This window comes from Xyrauchen texanus, chromosome 2 (genome assembly GCF_025860055.1).
Source record: "Xyrauchen texanus isolate HMW12.3.18 chromosome 2, RBS_HiC_50CHRs, whole genome shotgun sequence".
NCBI classification, from domain to species: Eukaryota; Metazoa; Chordata; class Actinopteri; order Cypriniformes; family Catostomidae; genus Xyrauchen; species Xyrauchen texanus.
In genome coordinates this window covers 21,219,155-21,234,455 of record NC_068277.1, presented here as the reverse complement: position 1 = coordinate 21,234,455, position 15,301 = coordinate 21,219,155, and the positions used below count along the sequence as shown (strand labels likewise).

Sequence of the window (15,301 nt, the reverse complement as noted above, 5' to 3'; positions counted from 1 at the left end):
TGACATCCATTTGCGCCTTAATAAAGGAAAGCAGGTTTAAACAGACTAAGAATGAGACAAAATGTTCCAACTGATGCTGAATGGTTATTTAGATGACAGTATTCTAAGCCTACAGAACAGGTGCAATTATAAAATCCTCAGACATAAGCTGTGATGGCTAGCCAATGACAACAACACAAAACTTGCCCTCATTGTGCAAGGTCTCTCAGCATGTTTCTGTAGTCACATTCTGCTACCAACAGACTGCAATGTAGTACTATCATGTCCATGTGGCTGTTACAACAAGACAAGAGTATTGGCACACAATGCTCATAAATGAAGGCATTGCAAAACTCAAGAGCTTGTTAATTTGATTTTTGTTTATTTGTTTTAATGAATGTTTTATTTGTTTTGCCTTCAAATCCCGCGACCCGACTTCGGATAAGCGGTTGAAGATGGATGGATGGATGGATGGATGGATGTTTTAATGAATTTCTAAAAATAATAATAATAATTAAAAAAAAAGTTTATTCTTAACAATAAAATGTAAGAGATTACAGGTTTTCTTTTTTCCATGTTATATTAATCAGCCACATTTTACAGATTAAGAATTATTGATTTATTAAAGAAAATAAACTTGGAATTCTTTATGCAATCTAGTCTATTCTTTATGCTTAAACTTTGTTTTACCTGAAAGTTGTATGTAGTAACAATGTGCATCATCTCTTGAGCTGTTTTTGTTTGGTCTGTTAAAATGTTTTTTACCCAGGTCCTCTTTCAGTAGGCTTACAAATAGGCCTATAAATGTATCCTAACTCCATAATGTACAAAATGTACATTTAAAATTATATTTATTCCTTCTACTACTACTAAACAATAACAAAAATAATGAAATAATAATAATAATGAAAGGGATATGAAAAAGTTACTTTAGGACAAAGCACACAAACAAGCATTTTGCTAGGATATTTTAGTACTCAGCTAGGTGTTGCTAGCAAGTTTTAGCATTAGCACTTAGCTAGGCTTTGTGAGCATGTTTTAGCATGTCATTAGCGTGTTGCTAGCAATGTTTTAGCATGTCTCTAGTATGTTGCTAACCTAAAAGAGTGAAAACAAAAATAGACATACTACTACTGTTTGTATGAGAAGCTCAACGCAACAAGGGTGTAATTGTGATCAATGACCAGAAGTAGTATTGGAGGATAAGGATTTCAATATTGTTATAACTTGGTTTCACCAGGAGATGCCATCAATCCACCAAGGGATATGGGACAGCAGCAAAAATTACATTTATTTAAACTGGACATGATTCAAGCACAGGCATCAAGAACTTGCTGCGGAGCATATGCATCAACACATTACAGGTAGAAGTAGGTGAAAAGCCTCTTTATATTAGAAGACAGCAACTGATGGCTGTGTACTGGAAAAAACTTAAAAGTCAGAATGTGTCACATCCTGAATATATTAGAGACATGTTGGGAAAGGGGGATAAATAAGTATAATAGTTTTGGGTTGCTAATTGTAGGGATGATAAATTAAATGGGTCTAAATACGTAAAAGTATGCACCAAGAGTGATACTGCGCCAAATCCTTTGTGGATTCTTCTGGATCCAGCGGTGGATCTAACATTATTGGCGACCAGACAAAAAGAGGGTAAAGATGAACAGGAAGTAACAAGAGTAAATGAGTATATTTGTCTAAAGTATATTTGTCTATTCACAGATCCTTCAAAAAATGTAAATGGAGGACAAGTAGGAGTTGCAGTTACTATTCCAAAATTAAAGATCTCAAAGAAGAAAAGATTAACTGACCAGGTATTGGTATATACAGGAGAATTGATGGTTATTCTGTTAGCAGTACAATGGATAAAAGATTCAAAAATACAACATGCGATTACATGCTCAGACGCATGCTCGGCATTAGCAAGTCTTAACATACAACATTCAGAAACAAGGCAAGCGTGGGCGGGTCTACGTGGTGGCCAGGGGGGGCACTGCCCCCCCCCCCCTGAAATTCGATTGGGGGGCGAATATAACACGTCTTGTGATTGGTTCATTTTACGGCCAATCAGTTTATAGACTCTACTGAAGTTGGTGATTCAAAGAAGTTATTTTTTTTTTTTTAAAGCTTAATAAAGTCATCTTTATTGCCCAAAAAAAAAAAAAGGATACAAATCACAAGTGACTTATCAAAATATACATTACAATTTTCTCAAATAACTACTGTTATCCTTCAACAACACAAACAAACAAGGTACATCAACAAATCTCTGAATATAACCTCAATTGTTCAGCCATAGGTTGAGCATAGCTAGTACAAAGAACAGAAAACACACTATGAACAAACCAATAATTAAATAGAAAAAAAAAATAAATAAATAAATAAAAAGGGACTTTTTAAATTAAGTTAAACATATCCAAAAGAGAAATCAGTTTAAGGGCTTTCTGATTTTTAACAAATTTTAAAGATTTGCACAAGAGTTTAACCTCATTCATCCAGTGATTAAAGTTGGGTTTAGATTTAAACCATCTGCATTTATGAATGAAAAACTTTCCAAAACATAACAAGAAATTAATAACAAAATCACAATCTTTGTTTTCCAGACAAACACCAAACCTAATTAACTTCCACGTGAGAGGTGGGAGTTCAACCCTCCTAGAACTTAACCAATTCTGCACCTCACTCCAAAAGGGTTGCACCAGATCACAATCAAAGAAGACATGCTCTAGATTTTCAATATTTGTTTCACAAAAAACACAATTATTCACATCAAAATTAAATTTCAATCTTAAAAATTCTTTAGTAGGATAAATCTCATTTAACATTTTGGAAGTTCACCTCCTTAGCTTTAGGAGGGAGTGGAAAAGACAAATAACTTTTCCTAATTTTTATTATTTCAACCTTATCAAAATCTTTAAGCACGTATTCCTGTCTAATTGGGTTTGGGTAATAAGCCTGTAAAAAAAAAAATTCTAATGACTCTATTTGTACATTTTTTATCACAAAAATCATAACCTTCTAAGGAGAGCTGTCTCAGTACTGGGGAGATTGTGGAGTACAACATGTCTTTTTTAACCATTAATCTTAACGGAATTGGTATAGCTCTAATCATTCTATTAAAAATATTAACGGTACACTGTACATGGAATTTCTCACAAAACTCTCTACAGTAACAAATTTCCATTATCATCCAAGAAATGGGCAATAGCCCAAATCCCTTTAGATATCCATTCTTCAAGATATACAGATTTTCTGCCAAACTTTATATATCTACTATTCCAAACTGGAGTGTTGTGAGGAGTGAAGTTATGTTTGAACAATAGTTTCCAATAGAGCAGCACTTGCTGATGAAAGGCTGAAAGTTTAACTGGTAAGGAGGTGCACTCAAAGTCACAACATAACAGAAAGTGTATTCCCCCCAGTTTGTTAAAGATAGCATTGGGGACAATAAACCAAAAGGAGTGGCCTTTAATAAACCATTTCAATTTCAAAACACCATTCATAATGTCAAAATCGATAGCATTCACCCCACCGTCTTCATATTTTTTAATCATGTCCTCCTTTCTAATGTACTGACACTTATTTCTCCAAATAAATTTAAAATTCACCTTATTTATTAATTTAATCATTCGCGTTGATATGGGCAAGGAGTATTATAGAATAATCATTTTTTAGATGGTATAATAATCATTCTTAGATATCAAAATACTTATATGAGTTTCTAGGCCTTTGTGTGAGCCAGGAGAGAGCATATGAGGTTACTAAAAGTGTTGATGCTGCAGAGAACACAAAGAATGGTATACAACCTTGAAATACAGGATGTACTTCTCTAATCAGTTATTATATGAATGGTGTCTTGTATTTTTGCAGCTGGTGTTTTGCTGTTTCTGTTAATTAGTAGTATTCTGACATATATCTTTGGTGTATTTCCTTTATGCTGACACGTATCTCTAAAATATATGGTGTGTCTCATTAAAATACAGGATGCACTTCTTACTGAAAACACTTTTAATAAGTTAGATATCTCTTATATGATATGTTTCTGGCATGGTGTTTTACCTTGATGAGTTAAATATCTATGGAGCTTGTATTTTCTTTCATTAATCAAATGATACTGTGTATGAACAAACAAGGCCGCCTCATTATGAGGGTACACTGAAATGTAGGGCAAAGGTAAAAGGTATGTGATGGGGACATGGCTGTTTGTCTCATACACAGGTGTTTCTAAAATTGATGCACTTTTACCATGAACTATGACTTATGTCAAAAATAAGTGGAGTTACCAGTTGATGTATGTTTTTTAAAAAATAATTAGATGGGGGATTTTCCACCAATATTTAATTAGTGAGGAAAATAGAACATATTGGTGGTGAAGGAAAGAGACAAGAGTAATTATTCTATTGGTCAGAGATAATGGGCAAGAAGATAACAAAAAGGTAAATAACTGAAAACTCAGGAGGATAGAGTCAGAACGGACAGCTGGCCGGTCTCATGTTTGTTGGTGTTCAATAAACTACAATTTTGGCATCTGGAACTCAAGACTCCGAGAGTTTTCTTACAACTTAGAGAGATTCATCGCGATATTCCACGACAGGAGAAGGCTGGATAGATGAGTCTGGACAAACTATCCATTTTAGATAAAAGAACCCTTCCAAAAATTGTAAGATCCCTCTGCAGCCATCTATTCAATATGGACTTACATTTATCTATGGCATTTATCATTTATCAACACATTTTTATTCTCCATAACCTCTCTTTAGAAATAATAATCCCCTAATATTTAACTTCCCTTTTAATTTGTATATTAGATAATGACTGCAAAGGAAACTCATGCAGTGTTAACATTACACATTTGTTTAAGTTTAAATGTAGCCCCGAAGCTTTAGAAAACTGGTTAATAGAATGTAAAGCTAATGGAATTTGATATTCATTCTTTAGAAACAATGTTGTATCGTCAGCAAACTGACTTATAAGTATCCAACACTGAAAGACCTTCAATACCATTATTTTTAATCAATATAGATAATAACTCTGCAAACATTATAAATAATAATGGTGAGCTTGCCAGTCACCACCGAAACAGAAGAATCCAGCTGTTTTAGTTGAGGTCTGCCTTCTTTCTTTTTCGACTGTTTTCCTCTCGTTCTGCTACTGTTTTTATTGTTTCTAAACTAAAGACTGTTCTTTAATATATTAGCAGAGCACAATGTAATGGTTCCATATTTTAATTTTAAACTGTGGTGTTTTCATTTGAACTGTTACATTGCTAAAACGTTAACTCTGTGTTACTCAGCTTTTTTGTAAATTAATCTGAAAGAAATGTTGAATGAAACACTGTGATGTTTTGACCAGTTTTATAAAAACACTAAAAATAATAAACACTGGCTCTCAAATTTAACTGAATGGATATATACAGGGATGACAAAAAACTAAATTAATCAAAAATGTGCTTTATTACTACATTTGTTTACAAGTAACTTTATTCAAGTTAAAAAAACAATAAAATCAATAGGATTTACGTAATATACTGTAGAATTTAGCTTTTTTTTTTTTGGTCACTGGCGGCCACCCTGTTTGGAGGCAGTGCCCCAGCATGGCCCCCCCCACTGAAAATGCTCTAGACACGCCCCTGAAGGCAAGATCAAATATTGGACATTCTTCAAAACGTATACATCTTTCAAAAAAGTGGAAAAGAGTTACAGTTCATGTGGGTACCAGCTTACGTGGGAGTGAAAGGAAATAGATTAGCAAAGCCAGCTATGGAAGAAGAGGTGGTAGAAACTGAAATATCACATTGTAGGTCAGAAATCAAATCAATAATAAAACAAAAGATGATAAAGAAATGGCAACAGTATTGGAATAATGAAATTAAAGGAAGACATTTATATGCAATACAAACAAATGTTGGGAATGGTAGAAACAGTGGAAGAAAATATAGAATATAATATCAAGACTAAGGCTAGGGCATACAGGTCTAAATAAAACATTGCAGTTAATATCCAAACATCCAACAGGGCTGTGCGAATGGTGTGGACAGAATGAAACGTGATTATTCACAAGATTTTATATAGTCAGGGAGGGAGGAGTGGTAGAGTTGAGAAAATTTGAGTTTTTGATCCAAGCTGTCAGCTGGTGGCGGTAAAGTAATCTGTCAACGAGAGCCTTTTCACCTGCAGGCGCAATTCCTCAAAATGTGGATGGGAGTGTATACTGATTTTGAGTGTTTGTATCATTGCCTGTGTGTCTCGAGAAGGGTTGGAGCCAGATTTGTGCAGTCTCCATCCATAATGATTAATATCTTATTGAATTGGCAGTGTGTCACTATTTATGTTTATGTTTTGCCCAGGTACTTTGTTTCCACTTCTGGCCTGCCAAACACAGCATCAGGACCCGCACTAGCCGACTTCATGACAGCTTCTTCCCCAATTGATCAGACTTTCTCTCACGATCAATATACATCAGCACTGCACTTTATTAATCTCACACTGGACTGTCAAAAGTTATATTTTCTCTTAACAACACACTGGCAACTGACAGCTGAATGTCAACACAATTGACATTGTATATTATTAGGTGTAAATTGTGTTGTGTAACAAGATGTGTAAATCAGATGTTTATTGCAAATGTCAAACTGCTATGTTCCTTGGAACTGCACCCAAGACTTTCACCCACTGTTGCACTTGTGTACATGGTTGAGTGACAATAAAGGGATTTGATTTGTGGTCTCCAATCCAGGTACTGACCAGGCTCAACACTGCTTAGCTTCAGTGGCCAACCAGTATTGAGCTAGAAGGTGATATGGCTGCTGGCAAGTTAATGTATATGTTGCTTAACATATGTGAAATAAAGCATTAAATCTGTCATGTGAACACTAAAGATATTTCATCAAGTAATCCTGATTCAATTATTTATTTAAAAAATGAAACATGCAGAGAGCCCATACACCACTGTTTGCAAAATAGTGGATTTTATGGGTAAATAGAAATATTCCAACAGGCCATCATTCAGGTCACCATCCTCAGTGCATGTTGTTTTGAAATACTTTACACGTTTAATCAATTACTGTAATTATTTGTTCTAAAGATCTAGATGAGTATGATGGGGGTTTTTCTTTCTTTCTTTCAAATTTTTCTTAGGATCACTAAACAGTTTAACAGTTACTCACGTCAAGAGAACTGTTAATCACCTCAAATCTACCGATAAAAAGAAAAGCATGTACCCAACTAACCAGCTCTGTCACTGTGGAGACATGGTCAGATTCTAATCTCTAGGTAATGTCTGTGTACGTGTGCATGTGTTTGTGTGCGTGTGCACTCATGTTTTTTTCACCGCCGGTTTTATAAAGTCACACTCCAATTCTCACCGGCACTCAGTCCTCATCTTCATTTCCAGAGTCTCTCCGTCTCTCTCTTCCGCAACGGTAAGAGGAGCATAGAACTATAGTGACAGCCCCTGTCCTTAGATAATAACACTCGCTTTAACTTAAATGCATGTTTTAGTAATGTCCTAAATATATTAATCTATGTTGTCTTTCAGACCACAAGTCATCATGGCATCTAAGATGGTTATTCAGCAGCCTAGGCCCCTCGTTTTGGCTCCTGGTTCTGACCAATGGTCCTCAAGCATCTGTGAATGTGACAACGTCAATGACTGTGAGGGCCTTTCAACTGTCTTCATAGAATCTTATTGAGGAATGTTAGCTTGTCATCTTTCAAAATCATAGTTGAATTATAAAGACTGGCTATCTGAATCTTGAATATATTTAAGTTGCTTTTCCACTATTTCACAAAATGACTGATTGTCCCATTTTGTTGGTCTGCAGGTTGCTTTGCATTCTGAGTGTTTTCCATGTTTCGCCTGCATCACATCCAGAGATCACAGAGAGTGTCTCTGCTTGCCTTTGTTGGACAGTTGTGGTTTCCTCCCACCCATCACATTGGCGATGAGAGTGTCTGTCCGACGCACCTATGGCATCGAGGTAAACTTGAGCTACAGACACTAACAGATAGTGTGAAACTGTTTAAGTAATTTGTAAATGCCAGAATTGCATTAAAATGTAGATTTGACTTCAAAGCCGATAAGAGAGTTGTTGTAAAATATTCTTTGATGCTGGACACGTAGCTAGACATGCATAACTGAACTCAAATGAGAAGTTATTTTATGTTTGTCTGCAATGTGTGTCAGATCCTGATCCTGGATCTGATTTAATATTTGAATCGTCCTCTCTTTAACAGGACGAAATTTGTAATGACTGTGTGTATGCATGCTGCTGTGGGCCGTGCTCCTGGTGCCAGATAAGACGTGAGTTGAAAGCTCGTAACCATCCCGTCACTCTCATCCACAACCGGGCAAAATAAAGAGTTTCATCATCATTATCATCATCATATTAGCCACCATTTTCTAACCTCAACTCTGAAATAAGCTTTAAGAGTGTCAGAGAAGTGTAATGCTCTGTAAAGTCTGTTTGGAATTCAGTTCTGACCCAGGGAGTGGTGTGCAGTTCAATACTTGTCAACTGTCTACGGAGGCATGAAGACTGAAATCTCTCCTCTAAAACAATACAGAAGTCTTTATGGCAACAACCATATTATTCTCTTATAACTAAGACTTACAGCACAATGACATATTTGCATCAGTTTAGAGATTATGGCCCTGTATTGTAAGGTACTGTTTTTGTTTTTCAAACCTGCTACTTTTAGTTGTTGTTTTTAATGTTATCAATTTCTTTTAATACATTATAATGTCATTACACATATGTTTGAATAAAAGAATTGTAATAAAATTGCACTCAAAATTGAGTTTTTTTGTTTGCATATTTTTCATTAATGAACCACCCCCCACCCCCCAGTTTGGATTACAACATATGACAGACAAACAGACAGACAAACAGACAGACAGACAGACAGACAGAAAGAAAGAAAGAAAGAAAGAAAGAAAGAAAGAAAGAAAGAATATATTTAAAGTAATAAAAAATGTGGTTAGATTTTCCATGACTGCAAAAAGTATGTTTAAAGGAATTTTCAGTGTTCAAAACAAGTCAAGCTCAATCGACAGCAGTTGCGGGATGAAGTTAATTACCACAAAAAATATTTTTACTGGCCCGTCTGTTTCTTTTAAAAAAGCAATAATTTAAGTTACTGTGAGTCACTTACAGTACAATGGAAGTTAATGTGGCCAATTTTGGAGGGTATAAAGGTGGAAATGTGAATCTTGTAATTATGTAAGAGCAATTATATATCAATTCTTCTGTTAAAACGCATGTATTATTTGATCTGTAAAGTTGTTTATATTGTTATTTTTACAGTCGATTACATCCACGTTAAAGAAGTAGTAAAATTGGCTATAACTTTACACAGAAAAGGTTGGTAAGCGATTATATCACACTAAAATCATGTTAACATGCATATTGGTTATGTATTGCGGCTATACTTTTTAAACAATTAATATTTTGACGTTTACAGATTGGCCCCATTCACTTCCATTGTAAGTGCCATTTATGCTTTTTTTAAGAAAATGAGGGGCAAGACAAAATACATTTTTGTGTAATCTACATTATACCACAAATGCTGTCGATTGGTCTTAACTTGTAGTGATCCCTGAACATTCCTTTAATAACAGCAATAATCTGATCATATACATTGATCATACACAACTGATACACATTAATGATGCAACATACTCTATGGTTAATATGAGGCAGATAATTAAGTCTGTTCAATTCAAATAATAAAGTAGATTACGTATTTGGTTCTCAGAGTTAGTTTGAATGTAAAGTTATAAAAACAGTGATCAGTGTCAAGTGGGAAAAATAGGTTTATGGATTACTTGAGCTTTGAATGACCACTTTAAAAACACATGCCATACAGTATATGTCATAGATTTTGCAGCCACAAATAAAAGTTGTTAACCAAATCAGATTTGTTTAAGTCAAATGAATAATGAGGAAATGGTGCATTTTTTACACCACAGAGTTTTTAAATTTGTATTATAATTGAACAGGAAGCAGTATAAATGCACTCCAAATGTACACACAAAGTACATACAGGTAAATGTAAAACCTGAGATGTGGTGTACTGCCAGTTAATTATATCTACAGTAGCTATTCTTTGCACAATCAGAACATCAAGAACTATCAAACTATTTCATAAAATGTTCTAGATGACTACTAAGAATAAATCAATAATTTTGCTGATGATATGATTATTTTTGGAGTGACCAAAGTTTCACTACTTCCAAAAACAAATCCCTGCATCAGTATAGAGACCATTACAATATATTATGGCATCAATCTCAACTGATTGTACAAATTCTGGGTACTTTTTCTTAATTACAACAAAAAATAAATACAAAAGGTATTGCAACACTTTAATTGCAGCTATACTGTCACGAAAAAAAACCTACAAAAATTTTGTTTGGTATTTCATGTCAATTTTTCTAAATCTGTTGATCTGGCATACTTCTCATAACTGTCATTATTACCATGCTACAGTTTGATGGGAACAGACCTAGAAAGCATTTTTTTGATAAGCATCCTTAACTAAGTGCACGTTTGTGAGTTTGATTCTGCGTCTAGACATTCCCGCTGCCACCCTCCTCCTTAAAATAAAATGAGAGTATCGCCCACTCAAGGTCTCAGTCACTTGCTGAATGCAACTCTGTCCAAGGTAAGGCAAAATGCTCTATAGAAATAGAGAAATCATATGTTAAAATAAGGCGTTTATAGAGATTCAAATGTAAATTTAGAGGCTGAAGTTAATTAAAGGCGAAAGCATATTATCAAATTAAATACATTTACTTAAAATGATTTTTTGTAAATTCTCACACTGCCTGAATATTGCTTTCTATTTAATTGTTAGAGTAATGTGGAAGTGACATGATGTACTGACAATTAACAACCATTTTTTTCAGCATTTATTAATAGGTTAATGTTGGTTTATAAATATACTATTATTCATTGTTAGTTTATGTTAGTTCACAATGCATTCACTAATGTTAATGTATACAAAAGTATACAAGATTTCATTGTTAGCTCATGTGAACTATTGTGTAAACTTATTGGTAACACTTTGCAATAAGGTTGTTAACATTATAATAAAAGCATTAGGTATCATAAACTAACAATTAACAATATTTGTAACACTAATTTTAATGTATACAACCTTGTTGTAAAGTATAGTTTTGCTTCAGAATTATAATCAGATAACATTTTTGATTTCAGAGTGAAACATTTAAGAAATATTCATCATGGCAACCAAGATGGTGATTCAACAGCCCAGGCCACTGGTGGTGGCAGCTGCATCAGACCAGTGGAGCACCAGCATCTGTGAATGTGACAGCGTCAATGAATGTGAGTTGAAGTGTTAAATAAGATATCACACATGGTTAGAGTTAAGAATTGTGTTTGATAGATTTTAAAGATAGTTCTAGGTAGTTGCTTTCCATTAAATCAATAAAAGGATAGTCGGACTGTTTAACAATAGCTCAGTAATCTGTGGGTTTTCGGTACTTTTACAGGTTGTTTCTCTGTGTTTTGTTCCCCTGCTTTGCCTGCATCACTGCCAGAGACCACGGAGAGTGTCTTTGCCTCCCCCTATTGGACAGTTGTGGAATACTCCCCCCCATCACACTCTCCATGAGAGTGTCCACACGCCGGCGTTATGGCATCACTGTAAGTACAAAAAGATCTCTTACAAAATCTCAGAACTGAAGCATTGATTAGAAAGATTTATCTATCCATTTCATTTTGCTTAAAGACAAATGTAAAGTTTAAGCTAAATCAATCAGCCTATAGGCCTACTATTAGAGGCTAAAGACTCTCATTATAGAAAAATACTCAAAAGGTGCAATCAGTAGCTTTTGTCTTTGTGTTATCTTAGACTTACACTGACACCTAGTGGCTTGGATGCAGCATCATTTAAAATCAATAGTTTTCAGTTTTAGATGCCATTGTAGAAATGTAGTATTCACAGTCAGCCATGATTACTTAAATTAATGCATGAAAGTGTCAAATAACAGGAGGGTTACTGAGATTAAGCGAGTAGTATTCGACTGGTAATGTGATTCTAAAATGGCAGCCTCCATGTGCGGACCCTCCCCATGTAGAATCAAACCGCTTTTATAAGGCTACTGATATGACTGGAGACTTCATTTTAATGTGAGTGGTCATGATTTCCTACATATATTGCAAAATTACAATTCATAAATTATTACTGAGTGCACCTTTAAAGGGATTGTTCACCCAAAAATGAAAATTCTATCATAATTTACTCACCATCATGTCATTCCAAACCCATATGAATTTCTTTCTTATGCAGAGCACAAAAGGAGATGTTTTAACTAATATACAGACCATCTTTTTAATGTAATTGCAGTTGATTGTGGGCTTGTGCGTCATATTCAAAATCTTCTGAAGGCATGCGAAATTGTGCATTCATGAGCATTAGGAGAGAAGGTTGTTTACATTATTATTCTTATCTATGTGTTGCGCGATGAGTTGAGGGTGGATGGTGTGAAGCCTCTACATGTGCTATGTCTCTGTGGCAACGTGCTCAACAAGCCACTTGATAAGATGCATGGATTGATGGTCTCAGACGTGAAGGCAACTGAGATTCATTGAGGTACTACGTGACCATGAGGACTTAGGGGGGGAAAAATCCCAAAATTTAAAAATAAATAAATATAATATATTAACACTGGCAGGTAACAGCACTCTTGTGATATTGCTTTTATACAGTGGTCTATTTTCAAGAAATAAGAAATATTTAATAAGTGTAATAACTTAAGATTTAGACACAATTTAGCAAGTTAGTTTGTATATTTTTCTTCGCCAAGGTAAAAAGTTTCAAACGAAGCTGAACAATCAAGCACTGTGTATCACAAATTACAAGCAAAGTGCAGATGGACAGCCTGTCTGGACCGCCAGAGGGATAGAAACACTGAAGTGTCCTGGTTCTGTTATACTAAATATCAGCACACTTGGAATGCTGCTTGGCCAATCAAACTAGATGACTGGAACTAACTTTTGTATTCATTTTACTGAGAAAAAAATAATTAAAGGTATTTGCAAGCCAAGGATCTTAAAAAAAAATGCTGTAAGCACTGGCCATTACATTTGACCCTTTCTCTTTTCTTCCTGAAGGACAGTATCTGCAATGACTGTGTGTATGCTTACTTCTGTGGACCATGTTCCTGGTGCCAGATCAGACCAGAGAATAAGGCAAGACTCCATCCTGTCACTCTGATCAACAACAGGGCAAATTAAATATCAACATCATCACTACATTTTGTCCTCATTGCCTTATCCATCACCCTTGCCCTTATTCAGATCAAATTCGTGTCAGTGAAAAACAAAGACTTTCATGTCTAATCTGAGGTTCTGATCTCCTCTTGCTCCCACACCTCTGGTCTGAGATCAGCCTTTGACATGCCATTGTTGGAATGTGTTCTACACACTGTATTGTTGGTGTACAGCTCTGATCCAGGGAATGTATGGAGTGAAGAATGCAACCCTACTTACATAAAGACTGGATCCTCCTAATAAATATGCAAGTCTGTAATTTTTAATTGTAGTGTGTCACAACAAATTTATGAGTTGTACTTTCATTAACAATTTTTTATTACAGATTGTTGTATCTGGATGCTTTTATTTTGAAAGACAGGCTTTTTTAATTTCATTTTAAAAAATGAAATATCAGCTTCACCGCATTTTCACTGTAGTTGATTGGTTGCTATATTGAGGCACTGGACTGTGACACTGTTGGTTTGATATTTGAAAATATGTTTTTGTGTGTTTGTTTGTGCAGATATTTGAATGAAATGATACCTTAGAGAACAAACTAACACGTTAGGAGCACTCAATAAAGATGAGCGTTTGCCTTTCATGTAAGATTTATCTTTCATCTGAATTGATTACATGACAAAAAAACAAATAAACATATCATATTTTTTTTTTTAAAAATCTTTAGTTCCCAGGTGAAATGATCACAACTCGTCTTCATATAAGATGTGGCTTTATAGTAATTGGCTCAGAAAGTTGCCTTATTTTCTCTAGATAATTTTCTATCTACTTGAATATATAATTTTTTTCAACCCAGTATTATAATCAGCTCATAATAATTGATTATACTTGTAATAATTTTTTATGAATTAACCAGTTGACAAATTCGGTATCATACAAATCAGTCAATTAACAATTTAAAATCTATGCAATTTGCCACCAGTTTAGATTCCATAAAAATATTTTTTCATAAACCTGACCCCTGAATTTTGACTTTAATCTAAAAATATTATGAGTTTAATCTCATACTGCAACAACTATATTCTTGAAAAGTTTATCAGATGTTGTCATAAATTCTTGTCTATTATATTATTATCTTTTTAAATATTGAAATGGCACTTCATGTAGGTAAAACTGTACAGATTTTATGTATATTGTTTGTAATGTAAGAATATCACCACAGTATATTTAATCCTTGTGTTGTGTTCTTTTGTGTTACCATCAAAAATGACCGGCCCAATAAATTGTTAATACATCTCTCATATTACATATTTTATCCCACGAAATTGGATTAGATGTTTCTGTCAACTTCTTTTGATAGATTAAAGATAGATAAATAGATAAATGATAATAATTATAAAAATGATTGATTGAAGAATTCATTGTACAGAACATATATCCAGCTAGTGGGGGTACTCGTGCAGAATTTTTTTTTAATAAGAACAATTATGTAATAAATGAATTACTACTTGCTTGATCTAAACAAAATTGGTGTCATTTTAAATCTGGACTTTAAAAGCATATAGTTGATCCTACCAATTTTTAAATAATGGGTTTTAATTAGCTGACAAACTAGAACTGTTTTGTTTTCATTATTTGTATATTTGTTATCACTGCATCTTTATTCAAAAGATGAGATGTGTTATATATCATTGGAAAGGCCAAACTGCAGTGAGTATTAGGGTAAGATATTCCCATTGACATACATAAATACAGTGTAATAAACAGTGTCTTTTTGTCACGCTTTTCCTAATTACTTCCTGAAATATACATATAACATGGACAATGAGATATCGTAACTTACAGAAGACTATCCCCATTCAAACAGGCCCAAACACAACATAATATGATAAGTAGATCTTGAAATATTCCTCAAAGAGTTTACATGGAAAGACAATGCACAAAAGGGCGCTGTGTGTATGTGTGTGTGTGTGTATGTCTGTGTGCGCACATGTCCAAGGACTTTGTGTGCACAAACACACATCCACGTTTGTGCTCATCTAAAAGATTTGAGATGCTCCTGAACACTTAATATTTCAGTTTTTT

At 34.3% G+C, this 15,301-nt stretch overlaps 2 pseudogenes; both read left to right on the top strand.

Annotated features, from left to right (window-relative positions):
• Positions 1 to 7,297: 7,297 nt before the first annotated feature.
• On the top strand, positions 7,298 to 8,800 carry LOC127656876 (cornifelin homolog B-like; annotated as a pseudogene).
• A 479-nt stretch (positions 8,801 to 9,279) lies between these two features.
• Positions 9,280 to 14,965, top strand: LOC127656886 (cornifelin homolog B-like; annotated as a pseudogene).
• Positions 14,966 to 15,301: the final 336 nt, after the last annotated feature.